Below are 19,224 nucleotides of genomic sequence, written 5' to 3'. Positions count from 1 at the left end.
TGATTTTTAAACTATAAAGATGACCTGATATTCTGTTGATTATCCAGTTATGTATTTTTGAATTGCTCGTCACTGCTTGTAGTCCTTATTTGCTCTAGTTACTTACTGAGTTGGCGTACTCACGTTACTCCCTACACCTTGTGTGCAAATACAGGTGCCCAAGAGGTCGAGTATTGGCTTTCAGCTGTTTCAGTATTTGACGGAGACTTCGAGGTAGCTGCATGGCGCCCGCAACCCTGTTCTCTCTCTCTCTCTCTCTCTCCTATCTTATTATCTTTCCGCATTCCCTAGACTATTGATGTATTAGGTATTCAGACTTGTATTAGAGGCTCTAGACTCGTGACACCAGATCATGTTGGGGCTGTGTAGTTATTGTTATTTTGACCTTCCGCATATTTCTGTTGTTTTAACGCTTATAATGACTTCAGTATTTAAAGCTTGTGTTAGAAAATAGCTTAAATGTTAAAGGAAAATGGGTCGTGGTTAGTTGATTGGTTGGCTTGCCTAGTAATGTGATAGACACTATCACAATTGGTATTTGGGATCGTGACATCTATTGTTGTTGTTGTTGTTATTATCATTATTATTTACTTAATATTACTATAATACATTTGAGAGCTAATTAAAATAAATTTAGGAGCCCAAAGAAATACTAGGAAGAAAGAAATTTCAAGTCCAACTCTCAGCCCACTTATTATTCTTTAGTTCAAAGCCCAATTCCTGAAATTCTAATTATAATACATAATTAACTAGGGTTTATTTTGTCCCAAATCAGCCGCTATCTCCACCCTCTCTCTTCTTTTTTTCCTTTTCCAGCAAAACGCCAACATTTCTAAGCCATGGCCAGACTTTGTGTCTCCGTTTTTTAGCATAAAATCTGTCCTCCCCTGCTCCCATTTGGCGTATCTCAACTTTTCAGAGATGATCTTTCTACTCTTATGCTCAAAGACGCAGCAAATCGAGTTTGCTTCAGTCGAGATTTCATCATTTCGGATAGGACCTGAACAAATCACGTGAATCTGTCCAAACCTCCAACTTTCGGATTCAAACGGATGTGTTGACCAAGATTTCGAATCCGAAATTTCAATTCCCGCTCATGAAACCCTAATTGTTTTCTCCTATAAGTACTCCTAAAATCTTCAGCCGAAAAGGGAGGAACACGGTGAAAACCAGGCTTGAATCATCAAAAATTCCTCAACTCGTATCTTTTGCTTCAATTTACATTCAAGTTCTAAATCTCATTTTACTGTTGGAGGAGTAGTGGGTCTGAGACCTCAAAACCCCGTTCACTGCCCTGTGGAAGGTAAAAATATCAAAATTTATATTTAGCTTATAATGTAGTTGTATACATATGTGTTACTATGCTGGAATCTTTGTTTATAGTATATTTTAAAAACTATGCTTCTTAAGTGACTACTACTATGGTGGGACAATGAATGACATTTTGATGTATTGACATAAAAGAACAACTTTACTGTCTAAATGATAACGTCTCTTTCTTTCTGCCCATTTGTTAGAGTAACGAAAATGACTAATGTCTTGTTCTAAGCTTTAGATAATATATGTATAAGATACCAAAAAATGCCTTGCTTAAAATAAATAGGATCGACATAGTGTAAGCTGTTGGATTAACCTTACGTTTTTGCATTTCGGATATCATCTTTATGAGTTCTGTTGTGGCCCTTGAATGAATATTAATGTTATTAAGGCTTTAGACTAAGGATCTTGTGCTAGAAGTGGAGGATTTAAGAAATATTGCCATATACTCAGATTCTTCCCCCTCTTCTTTATGACATAGAAATTTGGATTTTAGGAAATATTTTCTTTGTTTCTAAATGAGTTTAATGGGATACATGTGTGGAATGTCACTTTTTTGGATATTAAAGTTACTGATAAGTCAAATACCAAAGAAGTCATGTTGTAGGATCTTTCTTTTACCATACACATACTTTAACCCCTTTCGCATTTTGATGACTACGCCTTAATATATTTGTAAATGCCGCTTGAAGTTTTGTTAAACTTTAGAAATATTGTTACGACCCGGATTTTCCATTTTTCGGGAGTCGCGATGGCGCCTACTAATGAGAGCTAAGCAAGCTAATCATTAACTACTTACTTCATTATCAAATTACTTCCTTGTAACAAATATAAGACGATAACATGAAAACAATGGAACTTTAAATAACTAAGCGGAAGATAACAATTAAATGTCTGAAATTTGCATCTATTACAGATAATTAAGTCTTAACCACCCAAAACCTGGTGTCACAGTATCACAGACGGTCTAAGATTTACTACATACAAAGTTTGAAGAAATAATAATACACTGTTTCTAAATGTAAGGAAAATGAAACATGAATATAGGGATAGAGGGAGATGCCAGGGCCTGCGGACGCCTGCAGGTCTACCTTGGATCTCCGAGTGGACTGAAGGTAGTCTCCACACTATGGTCCAAAAGTTGTTCCATGATCTGCACACAGTGCAGAGTGTAGTATTAGCACAACCGACCCCATATGATAGCAAGTGTCTAGCCTAACCTCGGCGAAGTAGTGACGAGGTTAGGACTAGACTACCAAATAAACTTGTGCAGTTCAAATATATACAACAAAAAAGAAATACAGAAATAACCAGTCAAAGTGGGAGGGGGAACATGCTGTGAGGGAGATAACAGTTCCGAATAGAAAGACATCAAGTAAAGAAAGAAACAACATAACTCGGATATCAACAAAGAATCAGAAATTAACAATTTGCGTGGCACCACCCTTCGTGCTTTTACTCTCGTCCTCACCAAAGTAATTATATAATAAAAGTGTGCACGACATCATCCTTTGTGCTTTTATTCTCGTCCTTACCAAAACAATCATATAATCAAGATGTGCACGACATCACCCTTCGTGCTTTTACTCTTTTTTCTCACCATATAATCAATAAAATCAGCATAGAATGGTACGTCGTGTAGCACGACATCACCCTTCGTGCTTTAATACTCTTCCTCACCCAAACAACAATCACAAACAAGGGGGGCAAGGTAAGGGAATAAACAAGATCATAATAGAAATCCCGGCAAGGGAATAACAATTAAACAATTAAATCCCGGCAAGGGAACTACATCAATAATATCAACATTCAGGCAAAGGAGATAACCAATAAAGCAACAATATCCCGACAAAGGAACAATTTAATAACTCTTTCTCTTTCTTTCACTTTTACTTCACAACTCACTTTACCATTTGAGTCAATGCTCCAAAGGGTTCAATCAACTCATTTACTTTCGCAATTCGTAATATAGCTTGATCCAATGTTCATCGATGTTCAAAGGTCACAATTCCTTCCACAAACTTTTCACAACAAATAGAAATCACCTCTAAAGCATGGATAATACAACGAAGTCATGAAAATCACAATATAAGACTCACGAGCATACTTGACACCAACGTATAGATACTCGTCACTATGCCTATACGCCGTACTCAATAAGAAGCATATAGCAAATAGGACACAACTCCTAATCCCTCAAGCTAAGGTTAGACCAAACACTTACCTCGATGCCTCGAACACAATTCACGATTCAATTATAGCTTTATCCCTTGATTCCACTACCAATTCGCTCAAATCTAGCCACAAGTTACTTAATTACATCAATAAACGCTAAATGAATCAACCCCAATGCATGAAAGTGAGTTTTCTAAAGTTTTACCCAAAAGTCAAAAATTGCCCCCGGGCCCACATGGTCAAAACCCGAGGTTCGAACCAAAACTTGATTACTCATTCCCCCACGAACCCAAATATATAATTTGTTTTGAAATCGGACCTCAAATCGAGGTGCAAATCCCCAATTTTTGAAAAAAACCTAGGTTCTACCCAAAACACCCAATTTTCACCATGAAAATCATTGATTTTAAGTTGAAATCACGTTAAAAGATGTTAATGATTGAAGAAAACTAGTTAAAAATAACATACAATTGATTTGGAAGAAGAGTTGTTCTTGGAAAATCGCCCGAAGGAGTTTGTGTTTTGAAAAGATGTGAAAAATGAGTTTAAAATCGTCTAAGTATAAAGTTGCAGGTCGCAGGTATGAGAATTGCGGACCCCGACCTCTGCCAATTTGGGAAATGCGAAACAGGATTCGCACTTCAGGAAAGCTGGACCTTCTCATTTGCGAACAGAAAGTCGCATTTGCGACTTGCGAATTGCGAAGAATGGAATGCGACCCAAGGCTGGACAGGTATTTTTGCATTTGCGAAGGAATACTCGCATTTGCAAGCAAGGCAGGCCTGATCATACCATCAAAGTTTCTGCAACCTCCTAAGTCTAAAAATCCACCTCGTGGCCTATCCAAAACTCACCCGAGCCCTCGGGGCTCCAAACCAAATATACACAACCTCAAGCACATCCTACAGACTTATTCGTGTACTCAGATCATCAAAATAACCTCAATAAAAACGAATTAAACCTCAAATTCAAAGAATTTTCTCAAACTTCTTAAAACATCATTTTTTGCAATTTAGGTCCAGAATCACGTCAAATGATATCCGTTTCTCACCAAATTTCATAGAAACATCTTAAATCATATATAAGACCTATATCGGGCGCCGGAACCAAAATACGGGCCCGATATCATCATGTTCTAATCAAAATTCATTTCAAAAACCTTTAAACAATTTTAGAAAATAATTTTCTTTAAAAATTCATTTCTCGAGCTTGGGACCTCGGAATTCGATTCCGGGCATACGCCCAAGTCCCATATTTTCCTACGGACCTTCCGGGATCGTCAAATCATGGGTCTTGATTCGTTTACCCAAAACGTTGATCGAAGTCATATTAACTCATTTTATAGTCAAAATTTATCATTTTTCACAGATTTTCACATTTAGGCCTTTCGGCTATGCGCCAGGACTATGCACGCAAATTGAGGTGATTCTAAGCGAGGTTTTTAAGGCCTCGGAACGTAGAATTTTATTTTAAAACAAGTGATGAATTTTTGGGTCATCACATTTGTGTGCAAATCCCAGAGGAGCTTTTGGACCATAGTGTGGAGGCTACCTCCAGTCCACGCGGAGATCCAAGGTAGACCTGCAAGCGTCCGCAGGCCCTGGCGTCTCCCTCTATCCCTACATTCCTGTTTTATTTTCCTTACATTCAGAAACATTGTATTATTATTTCTTCAGACTTTGTATATAGTAAATCTTAGACCGTCTGTGATACTGTGACACCAGGTTTTGGGTGGTTAAGACTTAAGTATTTGTAATAGATGTAGATTTCAGACTTTTAATTGTTATTTTTCGCTTAGTTATTTAAAGTTCCGCTGTTTTCATGTTATCAACTTATATTTGTTCAAGAAAGTAATTTGATAATGAAGTAAGTAGTTAATAATTGGTTTGCCTAGCTCTCATTAGTAGGTGCCATTACGACTCCCGAGAGGTGGGAAATCCAGGTCATGACGGATTACATGGGTCTCACAGTTCACAGACAAACTTAGTAGAGTCTGAGGGATCGGTACGGAGACGTCTGTATTTATCCCTCAGAGGCTACAGAGTTAGGAAAACTTCACATTTGTTCTTTCTCGTCGTGCAGTTTTGTTTCTCAATAGTAATTGAATTTCTACTATGTTCTTTCGCAGATGGGGAGAACATGCGCTTCCTCATCCTCCGCTCAGCAGCCCAAGCCCTCAGCAGCAGCTCCCACGAGGGGCAGAGGGCAAGGTCGAGGCCGTGCTAGAGGCCGAGGTAGGGGCATAGCTCAGCCCTGAGCAGCAGCACAAGTGGCGGATCCTCAAGTTGACTTTGATGATGAGGTTCCGGCCCCAGCAGTTCTGGTGGGCCCAGCTCAGGTCCCAGAGGGGTTTATTGCTACCCAGTTCTTCAGGATGCTCTGGTCCGTCTCTTAGGCTGGAGGAAGAGCTCAGACTCTTGCTACTCGCACTCCGGAGCAGGTAGTTCCCCAGATTCAGACTCCAGCGGTTCAGCCAGCTGGTGCAGTTCAGCTGGGTGTGGTAGCTCCGACCGGTGATGGAGCAGCTATGTCTGTCGATGCCTTGTAGAGATTGGATAGGTTCACCAAGCTCTTCACTACTATTTTCAGCGGTACATCTACTGAGGATTCCCAGGATATCTAGACAGCTGTCACGAGGTTCTTAGGAACATGGGGATTGTTGATACCAATGGGGTCGATTTTGTCACTTTTCGCTTGTCTGGATCCGTCAAGACTTGGTGGAAAGATTATTGCTTGGCTAGACCAGCTGGATCGCCGGCCTTGACTTGAGAGCAGTTTGCATAGCTATTTCTGGAGAAGTTTCTCTCCATCACTCAGAAAGAGGCCTATCAGAGGCAGTTTGAGCGTCTCCAACAGGGTTCTATGACTGTTACCTAGTATGAGACCAGATTCATCGATTTGGCTCGCCATGCACTCATCATACTTCCCACATAGAAAGAGAGAGAGAGAGAAAGGGTAAGGAGGTTTATTGACGGTCTTATTCAGCCGATTCGTCTTCAGATGGCTAGGGAGGCTGGGAGTGAGATTACTTTTCAAGAGGCGGCCAATGTGGCCAGGAGAGTGGAGATGGTTCTGTCACAGTGGGTGGTCATGGGTCAGACAAGAGGCCCCGTCATTTAGGCCGATTCGGTGATACCTTGTCTGGAGGTAGAGATTCGTATGGTAGAGGCCATCCTCCTAGGCCCTTTCAGTCAGCACTCCAGGTTTCTCACGGTACTTCAGGTGGCCGTGGTCCCCAGATGCAGTATTCTGATCAGCATTCCTACAATGCACCGCCTGCTCCTATCAGTGTATCGCCGCTTCAGAGTTTTTGGGGTGGTCATTCAAGTCGTCAGGGCCAGCAGTCTCAGCAACCGAGGGCTCACATTGCTAGGTTTTGCCCTCGAGCACCAAGTAGCTCTCAGCATCAGGGTTCCCGTACCATGATTCAGGCACCAGGTGTTCCACAGCCCGCCCAGCCAGCTAGAGGTGGGGGTAGAGGTGCTAGAGGTGGGGGTAGAGGTACTAGAGGTGGAGGTCAGACCACTAGAGGCGGAGGCCAGCCAGTAGCAGGCCGTCCTAGAGATGTAGGCCAGGGTAGTGGGGCCCGACCCCGATGTTATGCCCTTCCAACCAGGCCCGAGGCTGAGGCTTCAGAGGTAGTTATTACATGTACGGTTCTGATTTGTGATAGAGATGTTTCAGTGTTATTTGATCCAGGGTCTACATAATCGTATGTGTCATCCTATTTTGCACCATATCTGGTTATGCCTAGTGATTCCTTGAGTGATCTTGTTTATGTGTCTATACCGGTGAGTGATTCTACTGTGGTAAATCGAGTCCATCGTTCCTGTATAGTTGTGATTGGAGGTCTTGAGACTCGAGTAGATTTGTTGCTTCTGGACACCGTCTGTGATACTGTGACACCAGGTTTTGGGTGGTTAAGACTTAACTATCTGTAATAGATGCAGATTTCAGACATTTAATTGTTATCTTCTGCTTAGTTATTTAAAGTTCCACTGTTTTCATGTTATCGACTTATATTTGTTAAAAGGACGTAATTTGATAATGAAGAAAGTAGTTAATGAGTGGCTTGCCTAGCTCTCATTAGTAGGCGCCATCACGACTCCCAAGTGGTAGAAAATTTGGGTCGTGACACGTAAAAGTTTAGCGATTTTTTTTAAAATCTTGTGTTAACTAGTACGACTTCTATGTTTCTTTACTGTAACTTTTATAGTAGTTAAGAGTTAGATTTCCTACTTTCTAATTCATATTTCCTCCCTTCCTTTTGTTTTGCATGAACAATGGAGTTCCAAAGAGTCCCTCATAGGGACTCAATTCGCTGTCACGGAGTCCATAGCTACTGCTGCATTTCCTCGATCTATTGTGTCGCTCTTTCATAGACTTGACCATTTGGGATGTATAGAAACAATTAAAAATGCCAAAGTTAACTTTGGTCTCCCCCGGAAAGGGGGTGAACTATCATTATTTTTCTGCTTTTGATTATAATTATGTGTTTATTACTGTCAACTTTCAATTAACTTTGCATGACCATTTAGTATTATTTCAGTTGAAAATCAAATCAGTAACTATGCTAACACTTAGGACGCTGCCTATTGTTAGTTTTAGATATTATATTTTATTTACCTTAATCTTTGCATCTAACTTTAGCCTAGAAGGTATTCATTTATGTACTACCTATTTGTCGAAGCCAAATGGACCGGGCATTTTAATTCTATTTATTTTTCAAAGAACCTATTCTTCACTTTTTATCATCTTAGGTTCACGTACTGAAATTTGGTTTTCAATACTTGTTCATTTTATGTCAAATTGTTGATCCCAAAATGATTTCTTTAAGTGATATATGACTTAAATAAAGATCACTTCCTCGAGTCAAACTATTCTTAATTTCTATTCCTCTTATATGTTCTCATTTGTAATACAAAATCAATTCTTTTAAACACTAACATATACTTTTAACATTAGGCCTTAGTCAATTAACTTAAGTTTGGCTGGTTAATCGTTATTGACGAATCATATAGGATATTTTAATAACCTTCCCTATAAGATTAATTAGAACCCTTACCCATGGTCTTAAAGGTTAAGTAGACCATAAAACAGAGCTGACTTTAAACATTATTTAGCTAAAATTGGTGTCCTAATTCACTGTGAAAATAATTAGGTGGCGACCCTCTTAATTAATTAACCTCGGAATTACCAATATATTATACTTTAATTTGACCCGTGTTAAAATGGGGTATAACAACAATAGTCATCAACTCGCCATGACTATTCCTTATTGTGGAATTCAAGATGATTTCCAGATTTTGTGTGCTATAGCTCACGCCATCTGCATGAGTTTCAGCAACCGGCTCTGAATTGCCTAAAATTTTGGCGGACTCATCAGAAACGACATAATAAATAATAGTCATCGCTTTGCCATAATCGTGCCTTATTTTTGGCATTTTTGGGCCATAAAATAGGAATTTGGGATGATTTCCAAATTTTCTTATGTTATAGTCCACACAATCTGCATGAATTCGGGCAACGGCTTTGAATCGCCTAAAATTTTGCGGTCCCATCAGAAATAACTTAATGAACAATAGTCATCACTTCTCCATGGTTACTCCTCATTTTTTGGTATTTTAGGGCTATAAAATAGGAATTTATGACGATTTTCAGATTTTTGTGTGCCGTAGTGCATATAAATTTGGGGGTCAACTCCGAATAGCCTAAAATTTTGTGGGCCATTAGAAGTGACCTAATGAACAATAGTCATTACCTCTCCATGATCGTTTCTTATTGTTTTGGCATTTTAGGGCCGTAAACTAGGAATTCAAGATGATTTTCAGATTTTCGTGTATTATTAATTTTTTTTAGCAAATCCACTAGGTAAGGTGCCTAGGGCTAGTTTTTCTAATAATAATAAAAAGTAAACCACAAAAGAAGAGTACAAGGGAGGAAAAAGGTACAATAGGATTACCTCTATGCCTTGGCTATATAATCACTCCTCTGCGCCTCACATTGCCTTATGATGGCAGCCTCATGTAGAGGATTATGGTGCAACTGCCTGCAAAGTCTCACGAGGTCATATAATCTCATAGTCGTTTGAATATATTCCCAAAGCATAGAACATAAGCAAACACATACTGGGCTAGACCTTACCTTACAAATCTTATTGAAGCATCTGCATGCTTTGGAGCGACCGGCTCTGAATCGCCTAAAATTTTACGGGTCAATCAGAAATGACCTATTGATCAATAGTCACCATTTCTCCTTGATCGTTCCTTGTTGCATTTTAGGGCCATAAAACAGGAATTCATGACGATTTCTAGATTTTCGTATGCTATAATCCACGTCATTTGTATGAATTCGGGCGACCAACACGGAATCGCCTAAAATTTTGGTGGCCCATCAGAAACGATCCAATGAACAATAGTTATCGCTTTTTCATGTTCGTTCCTAATTTTTTGGCGTTTTAGGGCTATAAAACAGGAATGCAGGATAATTTTCAGATTTTTGTGTGCTATAATCCATGCCATCTACATGAATTATGGCCATAAAACAATAGCTATACTTTTTTTTGCCTTTCTTTTTTACTAATTCGGATTTTCATTTTAAGAATGGGAAACGTGGGTTTGTTAGAATAATACCCAAGTCTTCGCTCTGATACCAACTGATACGATTCGAGATAAACAAAATATGAAAATAACAATAATTGAAGCAAAACTAAAGATAGGTTTGATTAAGATAATCAAAAGTAGTATGAACAATAAAATATAGAAGAAAAAATCTAAAACCCTAAGTGAACGTCTCAAGCAAATTAGACTATCACATCGCCTCCCAAGACCAGCAAATTAGAAATCCTAGATATAAAAAAAGGAGAAGAAGATTACTCTCAAGAACCCAATTCTTGAAACAGGTAATCCAAAGTTGAACTCGAACCAAGAGGTTCCAAATCTCTTTCAGGAGGTTTCTTATGTGAAAATATACTAAGTGACTAAAGAAATAACCCTAGAATATTATAAATACCCAATGGGTAAAATAGAAAAAGTTTCAAAATTAATTTTCCAAAAAAAAACTCGCCAAGCCAAACCATAATACCTCAATCGTAATCTCAACCGTACCACACAGATGAATCGTGTCGAATTCCTAAAGTTTATTTTCTTCAGCTCTTCAGGGCCCTCTTGAACTGTAGCCAATGATTGGTAAAAACTTGTCGCACCATTTGGATAGGGGTCTTAGTTCCTCAATTCTCAAGACTCCAAACATGGTATTCTTTGCATGAATCCTCCAAGCGGCTCTCCAAAAATCTTCGAGTCAATTGATGAAGATCATGCAGTTCTTTAGCGTGCATCCCTCAGACGTTTTTGGACTTGGAGCGAGTCAACGGTCCACTAGATAATTCGGGGTCATCTTTAATATTCTCCGCTCTGCTATCTAGGATTGTATCAATCATCATGTATATAAACACACAAAATGGACATAATCATTAATTCTTGTTCATGTAGCCATTCATACAAGGGCGGATTTACATTGAGTGAAGCGGTGTCACGAATAGGTTAAAATCGGTTAAATAATATTGTGTGACCACTTGACAAATAGGCACTCTCTAGTGCACTAGTTAAGATTGTGCCCTTAATCCAAGAACGTCGCTTGTTCGACCCTCCGTGCTCTATGATTTAGCTATTTTTTTATTGTAGCTATTCAATTTTAAAATGACTGAATTGGTTACCCCTCTGCAATATACTACCCTAGCCTGAACAGAAACATATCTTGCTAAGCTCGTCTTTACTTGTGATAAAGATAGCTTTTTTTTAGCCTTTTTTTCTGAAATATTCTTTCACTTTTTTGTCTTTCTTTTTTGAACATTAAAATGATAATTACACCAATGCATTTAAATTGCCTTTTATTTATACAATATTACAATGATTTGTTTATATGTTTTTTTTAAATGTAACATCGCTCGAGAAATGTCCTGCATACGCCTCTGCATGCATAGTATTCTTATGACCCTGAAACACTAAAAACGACATTAGTCATGGTGAGTATTGCTCACAAGACTATATTTCATAGATCCATCAATTTTTAGGCAAATCGGAGTCAATCAACTTGACTCAGGAAAAAAATTATGTATATAAACACATGAAAAGATGGACATAATCATTAATTCCTTTTTAATGATTTCAAAATACCAAAAATAATATCATGGTAAGTATTGTTCACAAGGTCATATACGATGGATCCATCAATTTTTAGGCCAATTGGAGTCTATCAAATTTAGAAAAATTGTCATGTATATAACCACACGGTAAAATGAATATAATCATTAATTCCTATTTTATGTGGTTGTACATAGTATTCTTATGACTCCAAAACTCTAAAAGGTGTGTTAGTCACGGTGAGTATTGCTCACAAGGCCGCATCTTAGGGATCCACTAGTTTTTGGGCCAAACTCAAGAAAAGCATCATGTATATAAACAAAAAATAGAAATAATTATTAATTCTTGTTCCATGTCCCAAAACGGCAAAAAATAATGTTAGTCATGGTGATTGATGAGTGTTACTCACAACTCCATATCCAATGGATCCATTAACTTTTGTGTCAATTGGAGTTCATTAACCAAATTCAGAAATATTATCATGCATGTAAACACACACAAAATAGACATAGTCATTAATTTCTATTTCACGTGACAGTGTATAGTATTCCAAAGCCCAATTCCAAAGCTTGCTCTTGTCTAAATTCTCCTCAAACTTCAAAATTTTACTGACTTATATTGTATTGGCCATTGGGACAAGAACACTTTTCGCCTCAGTTAGGGATAAATTTTAATTTTGGGACTTTTAATACCTGTGATATTCGACTAATAGCATATTTGACCAAACTTCTAAAATCATATTAATTTGAATTTCTTTTTTTTTTTAAGAATAATTAATCCAAATAGCCACCCACCTAATTTCTTAAATTAAAAATAGTCGGTAGATATATATTGTATGTAAAATGCATGTATAATTAATGTATAACCTATGTATACTGCCTAGAAAAGTAAATCGTAAATTTGGCCGGCTATTTGTGTAACAATCCCCTTTTTAAAAGCATTTTTTTTTTCAAAAGTAGTTTTAATGATAAACAGTTTGTGTTTGGCTAAATATGTTGAAAAGTATTCTGGACAGCAATTAGTGTTTGGCAACTACTTGTGTCTTTCTTGGATATGCTCAATCCGGATACATACATACATACATACATACATACATACATACATACATACATACACACACATATATATATATATATATATATATATACATACATACATACATACATACATACATACATACATACATACATACATACATACATACATACATATATATATATATATATATATATACATACATACATACATACATACATACATACATACATACATACATACATATATATATATATATATACACATACATACATACATACATACATACAATTTATATCAAAGACTTTATTTTATATCCAACCCCATCTTATATCAATTTATATAAGGTATATATATAAGACATACCTTACCATCTTATACTATAATTTATATCAAAAGACTTTATTTTATATCCAACCCCATCTTATATTGGTATCAGAGCAAGAAGATTTTCGAACCAAAAATTATATGAAACAATATATCTTTCCTAAATACATAAGTTACCATCACCACATAATATATATAAGTTTAGAAAGCATTAGAAATACCATAGAATATAGAGAAACCTTAGAATCACAACAAAGCCTCTTTGAAAAACCAGAACTAGGTTTTTTAAATACTGAAAACTTTAAGAATTTCCTTCTTTTTGAAATAGAAAGAATTAATATTGAAATAGAACAAGAAAAGGATTATATCAGAACAATCAGAAATAAGATAAAATATATTCCATTAGGATAAAATATATGTTAAGACAACATCCTTTAGCTAAACGAATAGCTTTTAATTATTGGATTCTAGGTAAAAAAAATACAGAGAAAAGAAGAATTAAAGAAAATATTACGGAAAATCAAGACTTTATTAACAACAACTCTAGAATTAGCTAAACAAATAGAAATATCAGATCTAATAATCAATAGAGAACCAAGTTATATAGTAAAACGTAGTATTAGTACAGAAACTATATCAGCTTTAGAGTGGGAAATACAATATATAGAAGGAGAAATATATTCAGAAAATCAAAGAATAAAATTCTTTAAGGCCAAAAAATTTGGATACCATTAGGTTAAACAAAATAGATAAATTAAAGAACCTAGAATATTTAGATTTAAAAATATACCCAGAAAAGAAGTATAGAATATTAATAGATAATTTGGTAATTAAGTGCAATTTCAGTAGTAGATAACATATATTACGTACTGAAGATAAACAATACTCCCTCCGTTTCAATTTATGTGAACATATTTCCTTCTTAGTTCATGCCAAAAAGAATGACATCTTTCCCTATTTAGAAACAATATACCTTTATGCAATGATTTATAATCACACAAAATATATGTGCTTCATTTTACACCACAAGTTCAAAAGTTTTCTCTCTTTTCTTAAACTCCGTGCCTAGTCAAATAGGTTCACATAAATTGAAACGGAGGGAGTATAATACTCTGGTAGATCTAGTAATCAACCATGGAGAAAAAACTCAAGAAAATAATAAAAACATAATAAGAACACTAGAAATAGTAGAAGCATTACAAACTAAACAAAGAAACTAGAAAAATTAGAACAAAATTTTGACTTCTTAAAATCGCAAGAACTAGAAATTGACAGAAAAATACAATTCCTAAACAATAAGTTTAACCTAGAAAAAATACAAAAAATGAGATAGAAAAATTAATTAAAACTATCACAGAAAAACCTAAAGAACTAGAAATACAAACAACCAGATTAGTAGAAAAAATAACACATCAAGTAGAAGTATTAAAATGTGAGATAAGCACCTTAAAAGAAATGATAGACACAATAAAAGAAATCGCTCTCTCATGAATGATTTACAACAACTAGAAATAGATCCAGTGCATGAGAACGATTAAAATTCACAGAAAGACTTCAGCCCAATCCAGAAGGACTTACCAGCTATACTCCTCAAGGAAAAGCGGATCAAACAATAATAAAACAGAATAATACTTTAATTGTAACGATCCGACTGGTCGTTTTGCCTTTTAGAACCATGTTCCCTTAAATAAAAAATTTCGCGCTTGCTTTAACTAATTTACGATTTGCGGGGATGATGGGTTCGGGATTTGGAAGAGTTTGGAGTGAAATATGCTCATTTGATTCCTTAGGATTTTCTTAAAAGGCTAAGTTTGATTTTGGTCAACATTTTGAGCAAACGAACCCGGATTCGTGATTTGACAGTACCGAGGGTCCGTAGAAAAATATGGGACCTGGGCGTATGCCCGGAATCGAATTCCGAGGTCCCTAGCCCGAGTAATGAATTTTTATCAGAAATTGTTAATCTGAAGTTTTAAAGATTTAAAGAAACCAATTAATGATTGATTTCATGGGTATCGGGCTCGTATGTTGGTTTTGGAGTCCGATACAGGTCTGATATATCATTTAAACTTGCCCGCAAAATTTGGTATCAATCCGAGTAGTTTTAGGGCATTTTTCGGCTTGTTAAAGGAAAATTAAGAACTTGAAGTTCATAAATTTGATTCATTTGGTTTTAGGGGGTGATTCTTAGATTTAGCGTTGTTTTAGGCGTTCCGAAGGTTTGAGTAGGTCCGTCTCGTAATTTCAGACTTGTCGGTATGTTCGAGCAGGGATCGGGATCCCCGAGCATCAAACGGACGAGGCTCGAGTGAAGTTGAGAATTTGGAGAAATGCTGAAGCATCTGCTTCTGTCATAACCGCACCTGCGGTTGGTCGACCGCAAGTGCGAGACCGCAGAAGCGGTTGTAGCCTCGCAGATGCGGCCCAGAGCTAGCCAGGCCAAACCGCAGAAGCGGCTCCTTAGCCGCAGAAACGGCTTCGCAGATGCGACTTCAAGACCGCAGAAGCGGTCCCAGCCCTTTTAGCCAATTCCGCAGATGCAGTCTCCTCTCGCAGATGCCGGACGTCAGATGCGGTCCCTGACCGCAAATGTGAAAACTGCTGAAGTAGTGAGCTTCATTTAAGTCGAGCTCCAGCCATTTTTAACTATTTGGCACTCGGGTATTGAGAGATTTTGGAGCTCTTGAGAAGGGATTTCCACATAGCATCGTGAGGTAAGTTCTTCCCCCTTAATTCTAAGTTTAGCACTTGAGTTTTGGGTAGATTAACACCTAAAGATTTGGAGAAATCAAGGGGTTAGAGCTAGACATAGGGTTTTAATAAAACTTAGATTTTACCACGAAATTGGTTATGAAATGAATTAGAAATCATATATTATTGATCCTTAGGTTATAGAGAACAACTTCCTTCGAAAATTTTGGAATTCGGACACGTGGGCCCGAGGTTGGATTCTAGGAAACTTGTGTTAAAGGTTGGGAAAGTGCTTAAATAGCTAGAATTTGATCTTGTGAGTTTATATTGACTAGTTCCTACCTCATTTAGCTAGTTTGGGATCGTTCAGCTCCGAATTGAGGGCTTGGGCTCGTTCTTGGTATTGGAAGTGCACTTTGGAGCGAGGTGAGTCTCCTTTCTAACCTTGTAAGAGGGAATTGTCCCCATAGGTATAATAATTGAATTAATTGCCATTATATGTGGGGGCTACATACAACTAGGTAACGAGAGTCCGTGCGTAACTACTATTATGTTAAGTCCGGGTAGTCTAGGACCCAAAAGCATGCTCTATGTGATATTCTTGTAACTTGATGATAAATTCGGATTCGTATAAATTATGTTGATTAAGGTAAATGAGACTAGTAAGAGGAACCTTATCTGCTTGGTCTTTTAAAAGAGAATTTGAATATTCCTGTGAATAACTACTCCTCATATATACATTATTGTCTGCTTGTTGATGATTTTATTATATTTGACCGCGTCGCACACGTGATTCACGAGCGGGGTAATAGATGCATCTATGGTTCAAGCCGTTCGACCCTCAGCAGTGCACAATTTACTTTTATGTTGGATCGGGTCGTACGTCTCTCAGTGTTACTTGCACATGTTTTATTTAGTATTTCTATGGACTGAACTTCATATATGCCTTAAAACGTAAATGGATACCCATGATATTATCTGGAGAAAGAACTGTTCTTCCTTTCCATAGAATGTTAATTAATTATGCTATCCATGCTTATTATAAATTCTTTTCTCATATTATTTGACCCTAGTAAGTATCAAGTCGACCTCTCGTCTCTACTTCTTCGAGATTAGATAGGATACTTACTAGGTACATATTGTTTATGTACTTATACTACGCTTCTGTACTTAATTGCGCATCCCTGAGCAAATTTCGAGACTTCTACGGTGAGCTGCTCCCCTTCCCATGCCGTTCAGCATCCTGAAGGAGTCTCTCTTATGTATTTTTGCTGTCTATTCTATTTCGGATAGTAGGATAGTGTGATTCTTTTGTATATTCTACTAGTTGCCCACAGCTTGTGACACCAGGTCTTGACATACATATTAGTAGACTATTATTTTTTATTGTATAATTATTAATGAATGTTTCATATTATCACCGCCTTTTAATTGCAGATTAAGGAAAATGTTGTAACTGTTTGGTAAGTAAAATAAGAATTTACTAATACTTCTGCGTGGCTTGCTTGACAACGATGTTGGGCGCCATCATGATCTATTATGGAAAATGGGTCGTGACATTAATAGTATTACTGTTAGAAATTAATAAAAAATTAGATAAAATTATTAAAGAAAAAGAGGTAAAGACTGAAATTCCAAAGGTAGACGATTTAATAGAACAATTAAAAAGAGTAGAAATAACACCGTAAAAAAAAACAGACTTAGATTAAGAAAATCACAAAGATGGACCTTTTTTCAGGTGGGTCAAGAACAATAAACGAAGAAAGTTCACGAATAAGTTTTTCAGATAATAGAATAGGTAATAATATGTTAGCAAGAATTTTAACTAGGAAAAGACAAGAAGAAAATCAGAAATTAGACGAAATAATAGATATAGACAAAGACATACAAATTTTTCAACAAAATCAACTAAGGTTACTTAATCCGAGAATATTATATAATACAAGATATTTTTCAAATAATTCTCAATTATATAAGCATTATAGAGAAGAGCAACTATCAGCCATAGGAAATAAGGTTGCAACATTAAATTTAATTAACCCAGAATCAGTAAGACAAATAAAAAATTATAAAAAGAGTTTAATGCATATGGGATTAATAGTAATCGGATTAAAAGGACTAACTAGAAAGAATTTAGGAACTAAAGTACTAGTAGTGGTATATGATGACAGATGGTCAGATCAAAAGAAATCTATAATAGGTTTAACAGAAGTAGACATGACCAACAATGGAGGAATATGTTATATTAGCCAAGATTTCATGATAAATTTAGCAGAATTCAGAAAAAATATTAAAATAGGAATACAGACTAAAGGATACGAAGAAATGAATAGTGGAAATAATCTACTGATATGTGTATTTCATAGGAAAAATGGCAACTAATAGTAATACAAAATTTAGAATTAAGGTAGAGGATGCAGTCGAAGTAATGGGAAATAAAGGGATAAAATTAATAAAACCTATTAAGATAAACCCAGAAGAATATGCTGGATTAGAATGGAATCTAGAAGATTTTGCAAAGCCAAAAATATTTAAACCAGAATCTCATTTGATGTACACAAATTCAAAAGGAGAAACCTCAATTAGGTTTACTGATTATAATTATTCTACCCAAAAAGAAATAGATGATGGAACTAAAAGTACGGTAGAAGATACTGATACTGAATGTATGAATATCGAAATAATACAAGATGAATTTAAAGTAGACGTAGCATTAGAAAAAGCAAGGAAACTAGTTAAAGAAAATAGAAATAAGACTTTCCAATGTAAAGGATGTAAACTTGGAAGATTAACCTTAGGCGAAATAGAAAAACATTTTAAGAAATGCGAATTAAGAATAGATAATTGGGGATATAGAAAGGAAAATATTTTACAGAAAAAATCGGATAAATTTGATCAAATTTTTGAAGAAATACAAGATAGCTATGAAGAAACAGAAACAGAATCTCTAATAAGTCTAAAAGAATTAATGGAATCAACTAGCTCTAGTCCCAGTCCATTTCAGAGAACAACTCATCAAAGTACAATAGATACTAGCATGGGAAATATACCTAGAAGAAGAGTATATAGAGTAGATCAAGAGATAGAAATAGAAAATGTAAAACCATCAAGAAAAAGGATGCCTATAGAAGAACCTATAAGGTTACATGAAGGAGGAAGTAAGGGTAAAATACTAAATATAGCAGCTCATGACCCACAAATGTGGAACTCGGTAATAGACCTATGGAAGGGAATAGTAGTGGCAAACTTTATAAAAACTTATAATGACACAGACGCAGAAACAATGTATAAATATATGGAGACTTTCTTAGGAGAATCAAGAAAGGACTTATGGGAAGCCTATAAGTCAGAGTTTCCACAAGACTTTCAAACCTTAATAGCAATGAGACCAAATCCTTATAACTTTACAAATAAAATACATAGCTTAATCACAGGCGAAGATCCAAATAGTGGATTAGTAGTATTACAGAAGAACGCTTTAATAAAATTAGATCAATTAAGTATAAGCAGTTGGTTTCATATAAAAAAGTTTTTAAAT

General features: G+C 36.2%; 1 long non-coding RNA gene across 1 annotated transcript; it reads left to right on the top strand.

Moving 5' to 3' along the window:
• Nucleotides 1-763: 763 nt before the first annotated feature.
• LOC142166442 (uncharacterized) lies at nucleotides 764-7,657 on the top strand. Its single transcript, XR_012696867.1, has 2 exons — nucleotides 764-1,303; nucleotides 5,621-7,657. It is a non-coding gene; the product is annotated as an uncharacterized LOC142166442 (long non-coding RNA).
• The last annotated feature ends 11,567 nt before the right edge of the window (nucleotides 7,658-19,224 follow it).

Source organism: Nicotiana tabacum, chromosome 11 (assembly GCF_000715075.1).
Source record: "Nicotiana tabacum cultivar K326 chromosome 11, ASM71507v2, whole genome shotgun sequence".
Taxonomy (NCBI): domain Eukaryota; kingdom Viridiplantae; phylum Streptophyta; class Magnoliopsida; order Solanales; family Solanaceae; genus Nicotiana; species Nicotiana tabacum.
This window is presented reverse-complemented; position numbering and strand designations above follow the sequence as displayed.